Source organism: Puma concolor, chromosome D1, assembly GCF_028749965.1.
Source record: "Puma concolor isolate L17-30 chromosome D1, mPumCon1.1.hap2, whole genome shotgun sequence".
Classification (NCBI taxonomy): Eukaryota; Metazoa; Chordata; class Mammalia; order Carnivora; family Felidae; genus Puma; species Puma concolor.
In genome coordinates this window covers 16,939,909-16,960,390 of record NC_141676.1, presented here as the reverse complement: position 1 = coordinate 16,960,390, position 20,482 = coordinate 16,939,909, and the positions used below count along the sequence as shown (strand labels likewise).

Sequence of the window (20,482 nt, the reverse complement as noted above, 5' to 3'; positions counted from 1 at the left end):
ATTACAAGATTCACTAAGGGTAGCTCTAAGACAAAAGCCCAGGTTTCTCAAGTCATTGTATGGGGTTCCTTTTCACTACTGCTTCTTTCTATTAAGTTCAATGAAAATGAACTTAATGAAGTTCAGGTTTTCTCTTTTCATCAACAATAGATGCATCCATGAATAAGTAATCATGCACAGTTCAAAAACTATCAAAAACAAACATGCTGAACACCATAATGAGGTACATATAGAGGTAAAGGACTGCCTATCCTTGGTATGGAAGAAGTTTTTCCGGTATGGGGGGGGGGGGATGTCAATAGATTCTTAAAAAATTAAAAAAGCCATCAACAACATCATCATCATCTCAGCAACAGCTAGTATTTTAGGGGTATCCACTATGAGCCAGGCAACTTGAAGGTGAAGGTTCTTTCTGATCCTTACAGCCACTCTTGAAAGAGGTGTTTGCACACACTAGGTTTATAGAAATATTCCCAAACTCCACAGCCACCCCAGGGGCTAATTCCAACTCCAGAGTGTCTGCTCTTTTCCCACTACCCCACACTCCCTAGGACAGAATAACTGCACTGCATATGTGGCTGGGACATCAAGTCACTTAAAATTTTGACATAATTTCCCAACTGGCAGTTATGTAATTTAGCCACTTTTCAATCTTCACGTTTTTTTAACTAATTTTCTTTCGTGATTCCTCAGTGGCCTTCCAGGTTGCTTTCTTTTCTTTAAGAAGCAGAACCCTTTTTCCAGATGAAATCTTATGTGAAAACACTAACATATAAAAGAGATCAAAATGACCTGCTCTGGTTTAAGCAGAGTGGGAGAATCAAACTCTTCCTGACTCTCACGCCACCCCATAGGCACCTCCAAAGAACACACTTAACTCTGGGCACCTGGCTGGCTCAGTTAGTACAGCATGCAACCCTTAGTCTCAGGGTCATAAGACCACAATGGGCATGGAAAGGAAGGAAGGAAGGAAGGAAGGAAGGAAGGAAGGAAGGAAGGAAGGAAGGAAGGAAGGGAGGGAGGGAGGGAGGGAGGGAGGGAGGGAGGGAGGGAGGGAGGGAGGAAGGAAGGAAGGAAGAGAAGTGATAGTATAAAAAAGAAAAGAAGAATAACATTAACTTAAAGACTCTAACTTCTCTATCTCAGGTTTGCCATTCACCATCTGTATAACCTTTGGCAAGAAAATGTTTCACTTTTCCTGTCCTTTATTTCTTTTAAATTTTTTTGAATGTTTATTTATTTTTGAGAGAGACAGAGAGAGAGACAGAGACAGAGCATGAGCAGGGGAGGAGCAGAGAGAGAGGGAGACACAGAATCCAAAGCAGGCTCCAGGCTCCGAGCTGTCAGCACAGAACCCGACGCGGGACTCGAACCCACGGACCGTGAGATCATGACCTGAGCCAAAGTCGGACGCTCAACCGACTGAGCCACCCAGGCGCCCCTCCTGTCCTTTAAAACAGAGATACTACCATCCATTTTATAGAGCTTCATTGGTTTGTTATGAATATTACGTGGAGGAACAAATATAAAATTCCCAGTACATGTTAAGTATTCAAAAGTTGGCTCCCCTCTCTTTTATCCTGCAGAGGTAACAGTTGTTGCCAATTCAAGAAAGCTCAATAAGTATATTTGATGATATCTGTAGTAGCAGAGAAGTGAACAAGTAAATGCTCCCACAGCTCAACTGAAAGAGACATAATAAATCCTCCATTAAAGCAACCTACCAATGATAATACCCCCTCCCAGCTTAGCTTCCCAGTCAATGACCCATGAACCTCAAAAGGTGTTTTTTACTAATAAACACTTATTATGAGATTCTTTAATGTACACCCTAAAATGTCAGGTGAATGTGTTAATGTTCTCAGTAATTTAACTTTGGCATTTCCTGAGCTGAGCATTTAAACTGGCAATTTTGGGGCGCCTAGGTGGCTCAGGCAGTTAAGCATCCGACTTCAGCTCAGGTCATAATCTCAAGACTCGTGTGAGTTCGAGCCACGCCTCGGGTTCTGTGCTGACAGCTCAAAGCCTGGAGGCTGCTTTGGATTCTGTGTCTCCCTCTCTCTCTCTCTGCCCTTCCCCCACTCAAGCTCTGTCTCTCAAAGAGTAAATAAACATTAAAAAAATAATAGTAAATAAACTGGCAATTTAATACTACATTTAATGAGTATTTTTATATTTATGTTCTACAGCATGAACCAATGTTCATTCATTTGCCCATCTTCTGGGCTTCTATTTTTGAAGCACTACAAAACAAAAATACATCTGTCATGTGCACCTTCCTTAAGCAATTTTAATCTGGCCCTTCTAAACAGTCATTAAGAATCTATTACCTTAGTCTGTTATTCATAATGTGTTCCTATTTCTACATGTGTAACAGGAGACCAAAACAATTTTTACAGGAAAAGATTCTCAGTCCTAATCTAAACCCAGCCAACAACTCTCAAATCACACACACTATGGAAGCTGCAGATGTTGGCTTTGATCCCTATGGTTTAGGAAGAATCACAACAATAATACATCACATAGCCATGAAAAGACTCCTTTACGATAAAGAACACATCCCTGAGCGTTGAACATGGGAGCCAAGAAGATTCAGAATGCTAATCTTCCATTTTACTAGGAGACCTTCAGCAATTTACCTAGTCTCCACTGATTATTTCTTCATAAAGAAAATGAAAATATACTCATTACAATGCCAGAGATACTGTTTTGATTAACTACCTGGGGTTTGGTTCCCAGGGACCTCAGAAGTCATCTTTCTCATCTCCTTCATTTCTTAACAAGCCCATGCTTGAGTCATCCTACAAAGACAGTTACTGAGTCTTTGAAGAACGTATTTCACAACCTTCCTCAGTAATATCCCAGTATCTTGTTGTCAGGAAGTTCTTTCTAATTTGTAATCTATATCCCTTCTGCTGCAATTAAAACACATTCCCTCTTGTCTTCTATGGGAAAAGAACATCTGCTTAATACCACCTGAACAATATCCCTTCAAGAGATTATAAAATATAGGAAGCCCATTTTAAACAGCTTCATGTAAATGCAACATGGCTTTAAATGGGTCATCTTAGACAAAGAACATGATTAAGAGTCTTAAATTCCCAGTTCCATCACTGACTTGCTCTGAAGATGATAGGAAGTTAAAACCAAGCAGATGCTGTACCTCAATTACCCCATCAGTAAAATGCAAATGATAAAACCAGTATGTTGGGAGAACTCAGTTCCTCAAAAAACTAAATATAAAGGCAAGAGATTCTCAATCCCAATCTAAGCCCAGCCAACAACTCTCAAATCACTCACTCTGAGGAAGCTGCAGATGTTGGCTTGATCTCTACGGGTTAGGAAGAATCATGACAATAATACATTACCAGATAGCCTTACAATTAATTACACGCCTAGGTAGATACCCAAAACAGCTGAAAACAAGGACACGTACATGCATGTTTACAGCAGCGTTATTCATGATTTCCAAAAAGTGGGAGCAGTCCAAATGTTCTTCAATGGATAAAGGAACAAATTATGATATATACAATACATACACAATACAATACAATATATACAATAGGTTACATATTGTTATGATTCCTCTTTTATAAGAAATTCAGAATGTATCAACCTATAGATACAGAATGCAGACTGCTGATTTCCAGGGGCTGGTGGAAGGAGGGAAAGGAAGAGAAACTGTTTTACTTTGGAGTAATCGAAATGTTTTGGAACTAAATAGAGGGTGGTGGTTGCAAAACATTATGAATGTATTAAACACCACTGAACTGTTCACTTTAAAATGGTTAATTCTGGGGCACCTGGCTGGCTCAGTCAGCAGACCATGTGACTCTTGATCTCAGAGTTGTACATTCAAACCCCACATTGGGTTTGCAGAATTACTTAAAAATAAAATTTTTAAAAAACTTTTTTAATGTTTATTTTTGAGAGAAAGAGACAGAGCATGAGTGGGGGAGGGGCAGAGAGAGGGGAAGACACAGAATCTGAAACAGGCTCCACGCTCTGAGCTGTCAGCACAGAGCCCGACATGGGGCTTTAACTCTGGACCAGTGAGATCATGACCTGAGCCAAAGTCCCAAGCTTAACAGACTGAGCCACCCAGGAACTCCTAAAAATAAAATCTTTTAAGGGATGCCTGGCTGGCCCAGTCAGTATAGCTTGCAACTCTTGATCTCAGGGTCATAAATTCAAGCCCCACATTGGGCATGGAGCCTACTTAAAAAAAAAAAAAAAAAGTAAATAAATAGCACCTGGGTGGCTCAGTCGGTTAAGTGTCCATTTTTTTTTTTAAGTTTATTTTGAGAGAGACAGAGACAGAGAGTAAGTGAGGGGCAGAGATAAAGGGAAACAGAGAATCCCAAGCAGGCTCCGCACCATCAGCACAGAACCCGATGAGGGGCTTGAACTCACCAACCACAAGATCAGGACCTGAGCTGAAACCAAGAGCTGGACGCTTCACCAACTGAGCCACCTAGGCACCTCTAAGCGTCAGACTCTTAATTTTGGTTCAGGTCTTGATCTCACGGTTCATGAGTTCCAGCCCCACATCAGGCTCTATACTGATAGTGCAGCGCCTGCTTGGGATCCTCTCTCTCTGCCCCTCCCCTGCCCATGCTCTCTCTCAAAATAAATAAATAAAAACTTTAAAAAATAAATAAATAAACAAGGGGTGCCTGGGTGGCTCAGTGGTTAGGCATCTGACTTCTGCTCAGGTCACGACCTAGTGGTTTGTGAGTTCAAGTCCCACATTGGGCTCTGTGCTGACAGCTCAAAGCCTGGAGCCTGCTTCAGATTCTGTGTCTCCTTCTCTCCCTCTGCCCCTTCCCTGCTTGTGCTCTGTCTCTCTCTCTCAAAAATAAAAAAAAATTAAGAAAAAAATTTTAATTAATTAATTAATGGTTAATTTTGCATTGTATGAATTTCACCTGAATAAAAAAAAAGGGGGAGGGGAAGGCTAGAAGAACTAGTGGGGACAATACCCATAAAATGCTTAGCCCTTCCCAGAGAAGTCATCATATAAAATTCTAGGTAGACTGGTAGCCAAAACGTTTAATATTATCTCATTATGGCCTATTAGACTCTAAGCAAAGAATATGTAAATGGGAAACAAAACAGAAACCAAAATAAAGTCTAGAGTCATATTTATACGTACTCTATATGGCAGTAAGAACCAATAAATAAGTGACTGAATAAAGAGATAAAGTAGGGGTGCCTGGGTGGCTCAGTCGGTTAAGCGGCCGACTTCAGCTCAGGTCATGATCTCACAGTCTGGGAGTTCAAGCCCCATGTCTGGCTCTGTGCTGACAGCTCAGAGCCTGGAGCCTGCTTCAGATTCTGTGTCTCCCTCTCTCTCTCTGCCCCTCCCCTGCTCATGCTCTGTCTCTCTCTGTCTCAAAAATAAATAAACACATTTAAAAAAAATTTTTTTTAAGATAAAGTAAATAACCAAGCACATGAGCAAATTGACTATAGCAACAATGACCACAGGAAAGCAATACGAAAACATAAAAGTAAGGAATAAATTTTAAAAGCCAATAAGTAGGGAATTGAAAAGAGAAGCTAATGACAGCAAAACTAAAAAGTACATAAACCCTTAAATTCCACGGCCACATATACAAATCATGAGAATCACTACTGTTTCCATTCTGCAGTTACCCTCATTCCTTGACCTCTTCTCCTCATCCCACCCCCCCCCCCACCCCCCGGCTTTTTTTAAACCTCTTTCTCCTTTAATCCAACCTCCTGGCAAGACACCAAGGCTAGGCCACGAAGAAGAAAATAAAAAGGTATCATTCCTATCTTCATGGACCTTATTACATTACTTCTTAAAGTATTACTTCTTCTGGGAAGACAGACATGCTAATTACCAAAATATACAGACCATCTCCACTTCCTCCCGTCCCACTTTTTAAATCCACTTCAGTGGATTTCTGAGGTTTCCTCAAATTCTTTGGATCTTGACTGGGAACACTCTCCTGCTAGTCTATACACACATTCTCTCTAGGTAATCTGACCATTTTCCTTGACTGTAAATACCACCTCTCTACCAAGAGCATCAGATTTACTGCCAGCACCCCTGCCAGCAGCACTCAAAGGCTCCTTGCTGGATGTCTCCACATGTTTTTAACAGAAAGCTCACACTCAGCAGGGCTTAAGTTGAGGTCTTTCTCCTGCTCCCCAATTCTAGTCAAAATCTGCTCCTCCTCAAATGTTTCCATCTCACAAATGGCAACTTCATCTATCCAGATGCTCATGAAATCTGAGAATCATACTTGACTTTTCCCTCCTCCCACATATTCAATCCATCATTAAGTCTTGCCTGTCCTAATTCTAAAATATCTATTGGAAAAAAAAAATGTATCTATTCAGTTTTTCTACTTCCTCCCATCTCCATTGCCTACAGCCTAGTCCAAGCCATGATATGGTCATCTTTTGCCTGGACCACAAAAAGACATCTTTAACTATCATACTTCCCCCACTTCTCTTTCAAATTTTCCAAATTCCAAAATTTTTCCCACAAATTTCCAAAAGTTTCCACAATGTAGCTGGAGCAACCTTTTAAAATCATATATTAGGGTCACAACACTCATACTTAAAACCTTCCAACGCTTCCAGTTATATTTAGGAAAAAAGTCCAAAATCCTTAACACAACCCTGCCTACGTCTCTATCCTCATCCTGTGCCCCTCTCCTTCCTCCCCCACTGCTCACTGCGCTCCAGCCACACCAATCTTCTTCCAGCTTCTCAAACTGTGCCACGTTCCTTCCTACCCCAAGGCTTTCATACATGCTATTCCCTTTGCCTTTCCCTTTCAGCCTTCTAATCTCTGCTTAAATATCACATCTTCAGGAAACTTTTCCCAAGGCTCCAATATAATTCAGGGTCCCCTACTATAATCTCTTTTTTACTTCTCCATCATAGGACTTGATACACTTTGCAATTACACATTTATTAGTGTATTTTTTGTTTACCATCTCTCTCCCCTATGGACAACAATCTCTAGAAGAGCATGGACAGAGTCTATTTTTGTCACTCTAGTCTTAGTACAGTGGTAGTAGTTTAGAGAGTTTAGAATTGTTTAAAGTAGTTTAGAATCAGTATAATTTAGGGATTAAGAGCAGGAGACTATGGAGCCAGACTGCTTGGATTCAAATCCTGGTGCTACCACTAACTAGGCTCTAAGACCCTGGGCAAACTGCTTAACCTCTCTCTGTGCCACAATTTCCACATCTACGAAATGAGGAAAATAAAAGTATCTACACCACAAAACTGTAAGAATGAAAAGAATTAATGACACAAAGCACTTGGTACAGTACCTGGCACAAAGCACTTCAATAAGCACGGTTCTGATCAGCTCTTATTATGGTATTCATAACACCTACCACAGTGGTAGACAACATTTACTGAATGAATGGATGGGTTAATTAATTAAAAAAAACAAGACTCCACTATCTTCATTAAATAGGTTTTTTAAATGACAGCACAGGAATTTTACACAGACTTCAGAGAGGAAAACAAAAACGGATAGTTAAGGTAAAGACTGAAGCACCCACAATTTATGATGGCATAAAGGGACAAGAGGAATAAAAAACTAACTCTACTGCATTCCTGTACCACTATATGAAATACAAGTTCACTCTTCCAGAAGTTTACCCAAGTTGATTGGGTAACTTTGACTTTTCCCTAAATATCATTCTCTTCCATGCCTTTAGACAACTTCTTCCAAATCGTTCAAGTACTAATCACAGTTCAAATACATGGTAAAATTCAGATGCTAAAATTTTCTACCTGTTTGGCAAAGAAATGTTTTGCTGTTCCTAAAATAGCTCTGGCCTGTTTTACCATACATATTACAGAATCCTCAAAATTCCGTCATGTCTCTTCTACTTGGAATTCTTTCAGACACTGTTGCTTTCTAGGTTTCTCTCTCCCAGTAAAGACATACCCTCTCACTTTAACTTGAAGCACACTGAGGGAAAGGAGAAACAAATACACTGCTTGAACTTCTTGTTTCCTGTTTAAGTTTTCTCAGAAGACACTGAACTTCAATCTAAGCATCACTACCATTTGTTGTCCTTTTGGGGAACATACAATCTTTAAGGTGTTATAATAATAATATTGAAAACAATAACAGGTGGCATATATAGCACTATCTGCTGTTCTAAATGCTTTACATATATTCTCTCATTCATTTCTCACAATTGTATGGTATTCTACACATGAAGAAAGGCACAGAGACGTTAAGTATTTACGTAAGTTGCAGTTAGTAAATAGTGGTCCTGAGATTTGGACTCAGACTGCCTGACTCCAAGAATCAGTGCCACTAGGCTGTTATTCAAGAGTCTGGGAAGACATATTTTTCTATCCTGTTTTCACTGGTCAGCTAGGGTGAAATACTCCAAATCTCTCCCCAAGTCAAACAGGCATATTAATCCTCTGCAACCCAGCAAAATTTCAAATGTTTCATTATATCATAAGCATATACACCTAAAACAAAACAATGTTAACTCATGGGAAACTACACGTTCTATCCTGGGAAGCAGAAATAAACAAATGATGAAATAATGAAATGTGAAATTTGCCTCAGTTAATTCGACAGACAGACATATGATTCCAATAAGCAGCAGTAAAAAAATGCTACAAAACACTTTTAATATCTTGAAAGGTACTAAACAAGATTATAAGTACATATTATCATATACACATACTCAGCAGCAGCAGCCTACATTTTCCCTCTCTCAATTTCACTATAATCCTTCTAAAGCTTTCCCCTTATATAAGGCTAAGTACTTCAGCTTAGTCTCTGCTACAAATAAATCTGAAGTCATGTATCCAGTGTTTAAATTCATTGAACTCAAATTCCAAAGAATAATTATTTTAGAAAAAATTAACAAATGAAAACTAATTAAATTCAGGTCACATTAGAAGTAAAAATTAAACTCATTAGCCAAGCATGCTGGACATTTCTAAGTCATAGTGATCCTTTATTATGCCAAATCCAGTGTCACCATACACTAACAAATATTACATACAGCAATTTTATCTTTTTTTTTTAATTTATTTTGAGAGAGAGAGAGAGAGAGAGGCATGAGAGCATGCATGTGGAGGAAGGGCAAAAAGAGAGGGAGAGAGAGAGAATCCCAAGCAGGCTCTGCACTGTCAGTGCAGCCCGGTGAAGGGCTCGAACTCACAAAGTGTGAGATCGTGACCTGAGCTGAAATCAAACACTTAATAGACTGAGCCACTCAGGCACCCCACATGTAGCAATTTTAAATGAAGACTTCCACTGTGATGGCAGAAAGAGAACCTTAATTTACTGAATCATGATATGTTGTGATTGCAACTTTTTAACAGGATTAAAGATGCCATGACTGAAGACTCCACTCTCCCCATGAACACCCAGCGCCCTCCTCACTTCTTCATCTTGCTGTCAGCCCTTGTTTCTTTCAGAGCACAGCCCAAATTTCAATATCCATCAGATTCCTGGTCAACTCTGCTCCCCACTGGAATAAACTCCGTAAGAGTAAGAATATTCATGTCTACTTTTGTATCCCACCATCTAATGAGCATTCAATAAATATTTGCTAGATGAACAAAAGTATGAAAAGGAAAGGGTTGAAACACAGAGTCACAATCAAGAAATAGTTCCAGGGCACCTGGGTGGCTCAGGCAGTTAAGCATCAACTCTTGATTTCGGTTTAGGGCATGATCTCACAGTTCATGAGATAGAGCCCCATGTGGGGCTCTGTGCTGACAGTGCAGAAACTGGAATTCTCTCTCTCCCTCTCTCTCTGCCCCTCCCCTGCTCTCACACATGCATGCATGCACTCAACAGTTCTTGCGCGCGCACACTGTCTCTCTCAAAATAAATATACTTAAAAAAAAAAAAAAAGAATAGGGGAGACTGGACGGCTCCATTGGTTAAGCATCAGAATCTTGATTTCAGCTCAGGTCATGATCTCATGGTTCGTGAGATCAAGCCCCACATGGGGCTCTGTGCGGACAGCATGGAGCCTGCTTGGGATTCCCTCTCCTCTCCTCTCCTCTCCTCTCCTCTCCTCTCCTCTCCTCTCCTCTCCCCTCCCCTCCCCTCTCTCTCTCTCTCTCTCTCTTTCTCTCTGCCCCTCCCCCACTCACACGGCTGCTCTCTGTCTCTCAAAATAAATAAACAAACTTGGAGTACCTGGGTGGCTCAGTTGGTTGAGCATCCGACTCTTGATTTGGGCTCTGGTCATGATCTCATGGTTTGTAAGATCAAACCTCCTTTGTGCTCTGCACTGATGGTGTGGAGCCTGCTTGGGGTTTTCTCTCTCTCCCTCTCTCTCTGCCTCTCCCCCATGCTCTCTCCCTCTCTCTCAAGGTAAATAAACAAACAAACTTAAAAGAAGAAGAAGAAGAAGAAGAAGAAGAAGAAGAAGAAGAAGAAGAAAAAGAAGAAGAGGAGGAGGAGGAGGAGGAGGAGGAGGAGGAGGAGGAGGAGGGGCACCCGGGTGGCTCAGTTGGTTAAGCATCCAACTCTTGATCTCAGCTCAGGTCATGATATCATGGTTCGTGAGTTTAAGCCCTGCATCGGGCTCTGTGCTGAAGCCCTGAAGCCTGCTTAGGATTCTGTTTCCCTCTCTTTCTGTCCCTCCCCTGTTTGCTCTCTATCACTCTCAAATAAATTAAAAAAAAAAAAAAAGAAAAAAAGAAAAGAAATAGTTCCAAAAGGTCTGATAGGGATACAGGTACCTTAGGAAACAACACAGCACAAGAACAATACTCAATAAAGAAAGGAAAAAGTTTAGGTGGAGAAGTGGAGATTATCAACCCTAAGAAAAGACAGAGAACAAAATGGAAAAGATACTACATTAATCTATAGACACACAGGCAGGACTAACTGGAAGACAGGGGGTAAATATTCTCAGCCTCACCCCATCTACACATACAGCACTTAAAACTTCTCTTTCACTGGCACTTCCAGGCATTCACTCCTTTCCACACACATATTAGTTAAGCTCCTCCAATGCTGGTTTAATGTTTGTCACCTCTATCCTCCATGACTGTCAGGCATAATGTTGCCTTGAAAGAAACAAGTTGTCCAAGAACTTAGATGACTGCTCACCATTGCTGTAAGATAGCATAGCAGTTAATATCTAAAGAGCACTTTATGTTTTTAAAGCAGTTTCACATACTTTTTTCTCAATGGAAATATTATGATAAAAGTATTATCTTTCCCATTCTCTAAACACAGGTTCATAAAAGTATTCAAAGCCTTGTTTTTAAATCCCAACTCTGCTACATTCTTGCTGTGTGATCTTGGTCAAATTACGTACTCTGAGTTCAGTATCCACTGGGAAAATAATATCTACCTTAAAGGACTGTTGTATTAAATGAGATAATGCCTATGAAGAACATGACATAGTAAATGCCCAGTAAAGGGGAGCAACCTTCCCTACAGTCTCCTTAAATAATTTGTAAAGGATTTCTCAGCTATGAAGTGTATAAGCCTAGGACTTAAATCCAGGTCTCCTGATTCCTTAATCTGTTTTCTTCACACTACATCATTTTGGCAGACTGCCACATACTACTGGGCACATAAATACATTCTGACAATAACTGATCACAAAATTTTTATCTATCAGTAACTAATTTTAGCTTTGCAAAAAGGGGGAAAGATAGATCTAATTAACTTTGGGGTGGGGGGAGACGGGGCTTGAAAATATAAAATATAAATCACCCCCAAGCCACAGGACAAGTTGTACCATAGTACTTCTGTACAAACAGAAATTATGACAAGAAACAGAAAGTTCTTTCTGGGTTTATGAGGAACAATTGGAGAAGGAAACAAGAATGACTATGATTAAAGGAACTTAAGGAGTTTTGGGGGCCGGGGGGGGGGGTTGTTTATTTTGTTCTGTTTGTTGGTTTGGGGTTTTTTTTGGTAAACCAAACCACTGGGCAAAAAGATCTGCATCCCATTCCAAAATAACTCTATCAAGGCTGAGATGTATCTTTAAAAAAAGAGACTTCAGTGTGCTAACAACAAAACTTTTTCTCAAACTGCTTTCAGAGCAGGATAAATGGGAATAGTGAGATACATTGTCAACATTCATGAAGATCCTTGAAGATCATAAATGTATGGACTCAGTATTAATAAGAAGCAGAAAGAAGCATGATCAAAAGAACAAAAGTCTGGCTTGCTTAGCCGGAAGAGCATGCGATTCTTGATCTCAGGACTGTGAGTTCAAGCCCCACACTGGATGTGGAGCTTACTTACAAAAAAAAGAAAAAGAAGAAAAAGAAAAAGAATAAAGTTTCATAAGCTTCCTAACGTGTATTGAAGATAATTTGAAAATTATACAATATAAAACCAAATTATTACAGTTAATAAAAATAACCAGTAGTTTTCAAGTGATACATATAATTAATCTTTTCCAAGGTAGAATATAACTCCTTCCAGGACAAGCTATAGAAGATATTCAAAGAAGTTCACATCTTTAATAATCCTCAAGAACTTTCTCACGAAAAGAGAAGATAGAACAATTAAGTCACATTCTGAACCCATAAATTTCTGAAAGGAAATGCCAGAAGAGAGCCTGATCTGACACTGACAGAACAGCGCAAGATTTAACCAAGAAAGGTAAATTGTGGAGTGAATTTCTATCACAAAGCAGGGTAGAAGCCAATAAGCTCTATCCCTATAACCTCACCACCAGCACCACAACCAAATTTCTTGTCTTCCTCAATTCAACTTAAACCTCTGCTAATTATTTCCTATAGAAACGTAACAAAATGTTGCTAACATTTTTTGTGACACTCCTAGCAAACTCCATCTTTATTTAGCATTCGTTAGGAGTCACTGAGATACTACATTAACTACAAATTCTATGCAGAATCAATTCCCAGGAGATAACGTCGCTTCCTTCACTAAATGCTCTCCTCTGATATACGTTCTCTTCTACCATAAAAACTTTTTCAGAGAGCACACATTCTTAGCCTAACTTCCCAATCTAGGTTCTCCAGTCTGGTGGCTCTTCTTTAATCCCTTTCTGGAAGTTCTGAGGTCCTGGTAACTAGGAAATCACTGATGACCAAGGACCCCACGCTTAGATATTGCTGACCTCAAAATCAAAAACATTAGAGGAACAATAACCTTTCCACAACTCATATTAGAATTCTAAAATTGTTAAAAACAAAACAAAACAAAACACACACTTGTATAGTTTCCACCCAAGGACTAGAAATTTAATCTGTTCTCTCTTTAAAACCACTGTCCTACTGATTTTACATACTATGGAAATACGTATTCAACCTGAAACCACCTCTAGCCTGAATTTTTTTTTTCAACAAAGAAGCTCCACAAATTAGGATCGTGACACTGAATCCAATGAAAATAAAATGAGTAAGAACGCTTAGTCCCCAAAGTTTCTAAGTTGAGAGAGAACAGGAAAACATAATGGAGATGCCAGAATTTTAACTTTAAATTTAAATATCTCAATATTTGAATGAATCCTACACAATGGCTGTTTAGTATACGCACAACTAAACCACTAATCGAATATGATAAAATTGTTCTGAAAACGACTCCTTGGGTTTCCTTTGGATTCTTCCTAAAAAGCAAACTCTTCAGGACAAATACCTGATTTGAAAATCTTCACCAATCCTCCAACCTTGGACATTAACCACTTAACAACATAGTTGGAAGATTTCCATTGAGAACAAGCTGGGGGGGGGGGGGGGGGAGAAATAAGTATCAACCAGAAAGCAAAGTGGTCAGCAAACAAAATTTTCTATCCAAGAAACAGAATTGCCATTGCTTTTCTCACTAAAATGGTACAGACTTTGACAAACAAAACCAGCATGGTCCCTTTACTTCTGAAGTCACCAGTGACAGAATCTGTATTCCCAGGTAGGAGAGATCACAAACGACAAATCGCTGTGTACATAAAGTGATTGGTAAATAGAGAGGGAGGGGGGAAAAAAACCCGAACCTGCAAATAACCAAAAAACGACTCATAGTACGTTTAAAGACCTATTTGGGACGTGGGGAAAAGTCAAGTCCCAGAACGCTGCCTCAGTTTCCCTATCCCCAAAACGCAAGAACATGACACTTCGCTCAGAGCAGCCAGGGGGCCGTGTTCCACTTGTTTCCACCTACTCGAGGGTCCCTTCAAAGGTCGGACTCCGAGGAGGTCCCCAGCGCAATTGAGTCATGACACCCGGGGCCTTGGGGGTGGGGAGGCGGGAGGGGAGACCGAGGAGGGGCAAGCGCGCAAAGCTCTATCCGTTCCTGGGAGGCGATTTCCCCCCACACTGAGGTGCCAGCACCCGCCCTAGACCCAACATCCCCTCCCTACCTAACCGCGTAAAGCAGCCCCAGCATCTCTCCCTCCTTCCGGCCTCTCCCTCCGTGCCCTGCCGCCTCTCCGACCGCGCCCCCGAACGCAGCCGGGTAGCTCCTCCTCCGGCCGTGTCTCCGCGGCCAAGCCGCCCGCCCACCCGCCGGCGCCAAGGTCTTCTCAACCCGCCAGCGGAAGGATGCCGGGCCGGGCCTCCCAGGCTCCTCCCGGGCCTACCTGCAAGGCGGGCGGAGGCTCCGTCTGCAGCCCAGCGACGGGACCCAACCACCGACAAGAAGAAGAGGCAGGAAGGAAGCAAGGGGTCCGCTCTACCGACCAGCGGAAGAAAGCAGCCTGAGCGCGGGGCCTCGCGGATAAGTCAGCCTTCGACCCGGCGCCGCCGCCGCTCAGGAGACATCAAGCAAGAAGACGGCGCAAAAGATCACCGAATACACGAACGGCCCAGACATCATAGGATGAGCGCCCAGCCAATCGTTCAAGGAGATGCAGTCGAGCGCCGAAAAACTGCTCCGCTCCAACCCGACTCCTGGCCAAGGCATGAATAAACAAACCCAGATCATAAGCGGCCGAGTAAAGTAGCCGGTGCTTCTGCCATTTTCTGTGTTGCTTGCCAGCGAAGTTGTTTAGAGCACCGGAGTTTTTCTTGAGTGTTGGAGATCAAGGCATAGCACAATGACACTTACCAGTTCAGCAACTAAGTTATGGACTCCCAACATTATCCCAACTGAGCAAGTGTGACTCTTAGTTCCCTCACGGACAGTGAGGTACATAAAAATAAACATACATATACATGACAGAGGCACAGAGAGACAATGAGAGAGAATCCAGACTGAGAAACAAAGTGAGTCAACGCTGTTAAAGTTCCACTTTAGGTCCCATAAAACACAGCAAAGAGAAGTTGGAAAAATTCAGGGGTTTGTAGGCTGAACTTAAGGCAGGAAAAAAAAAAAAATACACGTATGCTTTTTAAAATTTTCTTTCAAAGGCCTGGAGCTATGGGTGTGCTTCTTACGTGATGATCAAAATTTTCCTTGGGTTCAGAACCTGCAAAAGTTGAAATTTTCATCATCACAGCAATAGTCCCTTTCTGAAGTCTTGTAGTAGACAAATTAATATTCTCAGCACAAGTGTGAATTAATATGTACATCCTAGGTACAATTCAATAAATCACATAGATCACTCCAAATGTGGATTACCAAGTGTGAGCAATTATACAGCTACCGTAAGTCCCCCCTAAGGGGAGAGTAAAGGCGTAAAAAAGAAATGATAGTCCAAGCCCTTAAAGAGCTTATAATCTAATCAAAGTGAAAGGTCACATCCTTACAACATTACCTTTATTTATTATTTATTATAATTTTAAAAAATCTCCTTTAAGTCCATGACAACGTTCAAGGGACAACTCATATATATAATGCAGGATAGAATCAGCATCCATAATATGAGGATGAAACACTGGGCTTTTGTTGTCTACTACTGTTTTAGGGGACTTAAAAATGAGGAAACATAGCAACATTTATGAAAGTCTTAAAAAAGAAAGAATTTAATAATCCACTTCCAAAACACAAAGTTTTGGGGTGCCTGGGTGGCTCAGTTGGTTGAGCATCTGACTCTTGATTTGGGTTCAGGTCATGATCTCGTGGTTTGTGGGTTCAAGCCCCTCATCAGGCTCTGTGCTGATAGTGTAGAGTTTGTGTGGGATTGTCTCTCTCCCTCTCTTTCTACCCCTCCCCCACTCTCTCTCTCTCTCTCTCTCAAAATAAATAAACTTAAAAAAAAAAAACCACCAAGTTTTAATTTGTTCATGCTCCCATGCAGTCCTAAGAAATAGCCTGCATAATGTTTTAAAGTTTAAGCAGAGATACAAGTGTTATTGTTTCCCATTGTATCATTTCCCTATTAAGTCTTTAATAGTTGTTATTTTTAACAATTGCACAATATTCCATTGAGAGGATATACTGACCTTGCTCCCCATTGTTGGATGTGTATGTTGCCTCCAAACATTTTCTGTGTAATAGGTATTGCTGCTCTTGGAAAGAGATAATTGTAACCTTTTTATTTACAATTAGGACCTATTGCACTTAAACAAAAAGAGTGAAGAAGCAAAGTAGAAGTGTATTTCTCCATCATGTAAAAGAAACCCAGAGATACACAGCCTAGGGTAAGGTGTGCCTATTTGGTATCAGGAACCAGGCTTCCATCTTGTTCCTTTGACATCTTCAATAAGTGGCTTTTATCCCAGGTCCAAGGCAGCTGTTCAAATTCTAGCCATCATGTCTACATTCCAACTAGCAGGAAGCTGAAAGAGGAAAGGCATGTCTCCTGCCATAAGGACATATCTTGAAAATAGCACAGGACATTTCCACTTATATTCCACTGGCCAGAATTTAGTCACATAGCCACACCTAATTGGGAATTAGTCTTTATCCTGGGCAGTTCTCAAAGTCAAGAGCAAAAGGATACTAAGTGTCAACTAAATAAGCAGTCTCTGCCACATTCCTGAAGCCAGATGAGGAGCAACAAATAGACTTTCCTTTGCTGTCATCCAGGACTGAGATTCTATTCCCAGAATACATGTTTTAGAGAAGCTTCCTTCTTAGAAAGGCTTGTGGGGCATAAGCATCTAAAGCTATAGCCCTCATTCAAATTTGACCCAAATAACAACATTATTTTGAAACCTTGATTTCAGTGAGAAAAACTAAAGAAACTAATTTCAAGGCTACAAGAAGTTTTCAGTCTTCAAAAATGGGAGACTTTTATTTTGGGAAAAACACCTGAAGGGTATGGAAATATAAATCTAAAACCATCACCTGAAAATGGAGCTATTTTATAAGTTGAGGCTAAACTGCTCTGTGAAACCATGAAAAAGATGATTTATTCTGCAGGCAGAGTTGCATCTCTATAGATAAATTTCTCTAGAGAACTGTTTCTTTTCAAGGGTGGATTTAGGATTCAGTGTGACGGTAAACTACTGCTGGCTCTTATGGAAAAGCCAAGTTGGACAGAAGAGTAGATCACAAGAGATCAGGAGTTGAAATTCTCAAACCTATAGGAATGTCCTTACATTGAGGGAGACTTAAACCAAGTGGGCAGAGTAAAGATCATACTGGGATATATCACTGATACTTACATATCAGTGTTAAGACTTAATAATTCATTATTATGTTGATTATTGCTTATTGTATTATGGCTTGTATTGGCTTGTATTATGGCTTGTATTGTATTATGGCTATGTATTGTATTATGGCTCTCCTGGGGGAGCCACCCCCTTGAAGGTAAGATAACGCTTCTCCTGAAGTAGGGTGACCATCTGTCCCAATGAGCTGAGGATTAAGGGGTTTCCCAGTACAGGGAACTTTCAATGCTAACACTGCAATGGCTCTGGGCAAACCAGGACAGTTGGTTACCCTAAGAATGGACATAGCCACTGTCAACCATTTGTAAGGATTGTAAATCCATGTCAATCACATGTAAGGAACTTGTAAAGACTAAGCCAGGAAAAGAGGATTGGCACTTGTAGACATGGAGGATTTGCCTGGGATGAAGGGTGAAAGGAGGGAAAAGGAGAGAAGGGAAGGAAACTTCCTTGTATTGGCTCTGGGCTCTAAAAAACATCTACTACACTCTGCATAATAGAAATCAGGCCTGAACCTAGGATGAAAGAACCCTGTAGCAGTACCATGAGTCATCTTATTAGGAATTCCAGGAAGAGGAATTGGGACTTGAGCAGCCAAATGACAAGCCAGTTGTAGTTGCAATTCTGTTCTGTTCTTTTGTAGCCTGGTCTTATGGCACTCTGGGGTAATGTACACACTTTGGGCTGGGTGGTAAAGGTAGAAGCAGGGTAATGATATAGGAGCAGCCCAGTGAAGGAGAGAGATCCCAGAACAGCGGGTAAGTCATTCACAGTAGAATTATAGGAGATGTTTCCTTCTTCGGAATTATTTATACAGGATAAGCTTTCAGTGGCAAAGTTTATCAATAGATTGAATCATATGAACATGTTAAGACTCTAGAATGACAAATCAGCCCTTTCATAAACATGTTTATGATATATATGTAAGGGTTAAAGTCTCAACAGAATGATAGATCCTTACTGTTTTGTTGGACACACATAGAGATTGCTTTCAATTGGACTGTTTTTCTTTTCTTTTCTTTTTTTTTAATGTTTTCATGTTTATTATTTAGAGAGAGAGAGTGTGTAACTGTGCGAGTTGGGGAGGGGCAGAGAGAGAGGGAGAGCAAGAACCCCAAGCAGGCTCCAGGCTCCATGCTGTTAGCGTGGAGTCTGACGTGGGGCTTGATCCTACAAACAGTGAGATCATGACCTGAGCCAAAATCAATATTTAGATGCTTACCCGACTGAGGCACCCAGGAGCCCCTGGATCTTTTTTCTTTTGAAATGTGCTAGCTTCTGATTTCGAGGTTTATTTTCCTTGCTCCTTTCTAGTATCAGAGATCTCATCACTCTCATTTGATTATCACAAAGGGGGTTTAAAGTGTAGTCATGAAAACAATAAAAACTCCTGTGAATTTTATGTGTTAGGGAACTGGAGTGTTCCCAGCATTCAGCTAGTATTTTCTCTTCCTTCTTGCATTGACATTCTCATGATCAACCAACTCTCACTTAACTCTGTTATCTTATTCTCACAATTTCGTAAAATCTGGGGGGGATCTACAGAGCAATATGGGCCCTGAAGACATGTTATGCGTACACACAATGATTAAGTATCCTTGATTTCTTTCTTTCTTTCTTTCTTTTTCTTTCTTTCTTTCTTTCTTTCTTTCTTTCTTTCTTTCTTTCTTTCTTTCTTTCTTTCTTTCTTTTTTTTTTCCTAACTTGCCTTCCATTGTCAGGGACAGCAACTGCTAAGCTCAGTCTGAGAGCTGTTTTATCATTTCAGGTTGGGATACAATCACAGTGTCTGTTATCTGTCTAGCTTCTATTTTACCCCTCCCGCTTCTTATATGTCTTTACTATATGACCCCATTAGTCTCAACTTAGATTAACTTGCTAGATATCCTTTACAGTCCAAGGGTCAGGAAAGGAGACCCATCTCTGTTCAGTTCATTTTAAACTAAGAATATGTTTGTGGTCTCTCTTGTGTAGAATTTGAAATTGGCAAACCAGTGATGACCCAATATTGTGGTTTTATCTTAATATATCCTGGGACTTTGCTGTCTTGAAACATCTAAGGGCAAATCTGGAAAACTTCTGGGCTGACCAGATGGCATCATCTACAGGAAGATGAAGCTTACATAAGACAGGCATAATCCTTGACTCTTTCCCAAAACTGTACCAGGAAGATACTAAAAATCCACAGTAAGGACCTCAAGAGAAGACTTCTCAGGCACTTATGAAAAGTCCCTATGGGCAAACCCTTGGCAATCGAAGTACAGACCCTGATCCCAACCCTAGATCATTTTAGGGAAATTGTAACCAAGGACTGAAAAAATCCTGGCCTGTAAAAATGCAGGTTGAAAGGAGATTAAAGAAATAGATTCGAACAGTTACTCTGTGGAATTATTAGGAAATAAAATGCTCCCAGGGAAAAGCACTGCTAGCCAATATTCAGTCACTTCAGCACTTAGAAATTATCTTTGGTGTGCAAGTAATAGACTTAAAATTACTTTTGAAATCTCTCCAAGACTGTCCCTCCCACTCAGGCTTCATGTTACCATCTAGTGAGTTAAGTTGTGAAAAGCCCCAAGTTTCCTTTAATGCAGTTTTTCGGGCTAAAATGCCAGACACTTTCTAAGTTCACATTCCACTTTGGCACTTATGATATGTGGATGTCAAGTAACCCTTTCCTTATACAATATGCACAACAGAACCAAAACTCTGTAGGGAAAAATACCCATCTCAGGACGCTTGGAAAGACCACAAGAATTAAAATATTGCCTCATGAAGGGGACAAAGCAAGCCTGGTCACAGGTTAGCTTTTACAAAGGAAGAATATGTAACAGGACACCTCTACAGAAAGAGTAGAACTAACATTCTCAGGCACCTCTTTGCGGTCCATTGTCATCTCAATGACATCATTGTACACATCAAGCTCAACCTCCTGCCACATGGACCCACTCTTTATAGAGTAGAATGATGATGGGAAATAGCATTTGGAGTAGAAATAAACAGCAGA

General features: G+C 40.6%; 1 protein-coding gene across 9 annotated transcripts in view; it reads right to left on the bottom strand.

Moving 5' to 3' along the window:
- Positions 1-14,771, bottom strand: part of AMBRA1 (autophagy and beclin 1 regulator 1) — a 178,816-nt gene extending 164,045 nt beyond the window's left edge. For 6 of the 9 annotated variants that reach the window (XM_086677551.1, XM_086677554.1, XM_025928195.2 and 3 more), the window contains exon 1: positions 14,562-14,770. The gene's annotated coding sequence lies outside the window, so the exon portion shown is untranslated. Of the gene's footprint in view, positions 1-14,342; positions 14,537-14,561 lie in introns of those variants that run through there. The other 3 variants (XR_015240845.1, XM_086677555.1, XM_086677553.1) reach the window with 2 other exon arrangements.
- Positions 14,772-20,482: the final 5,711 nt, after the last annotated feature.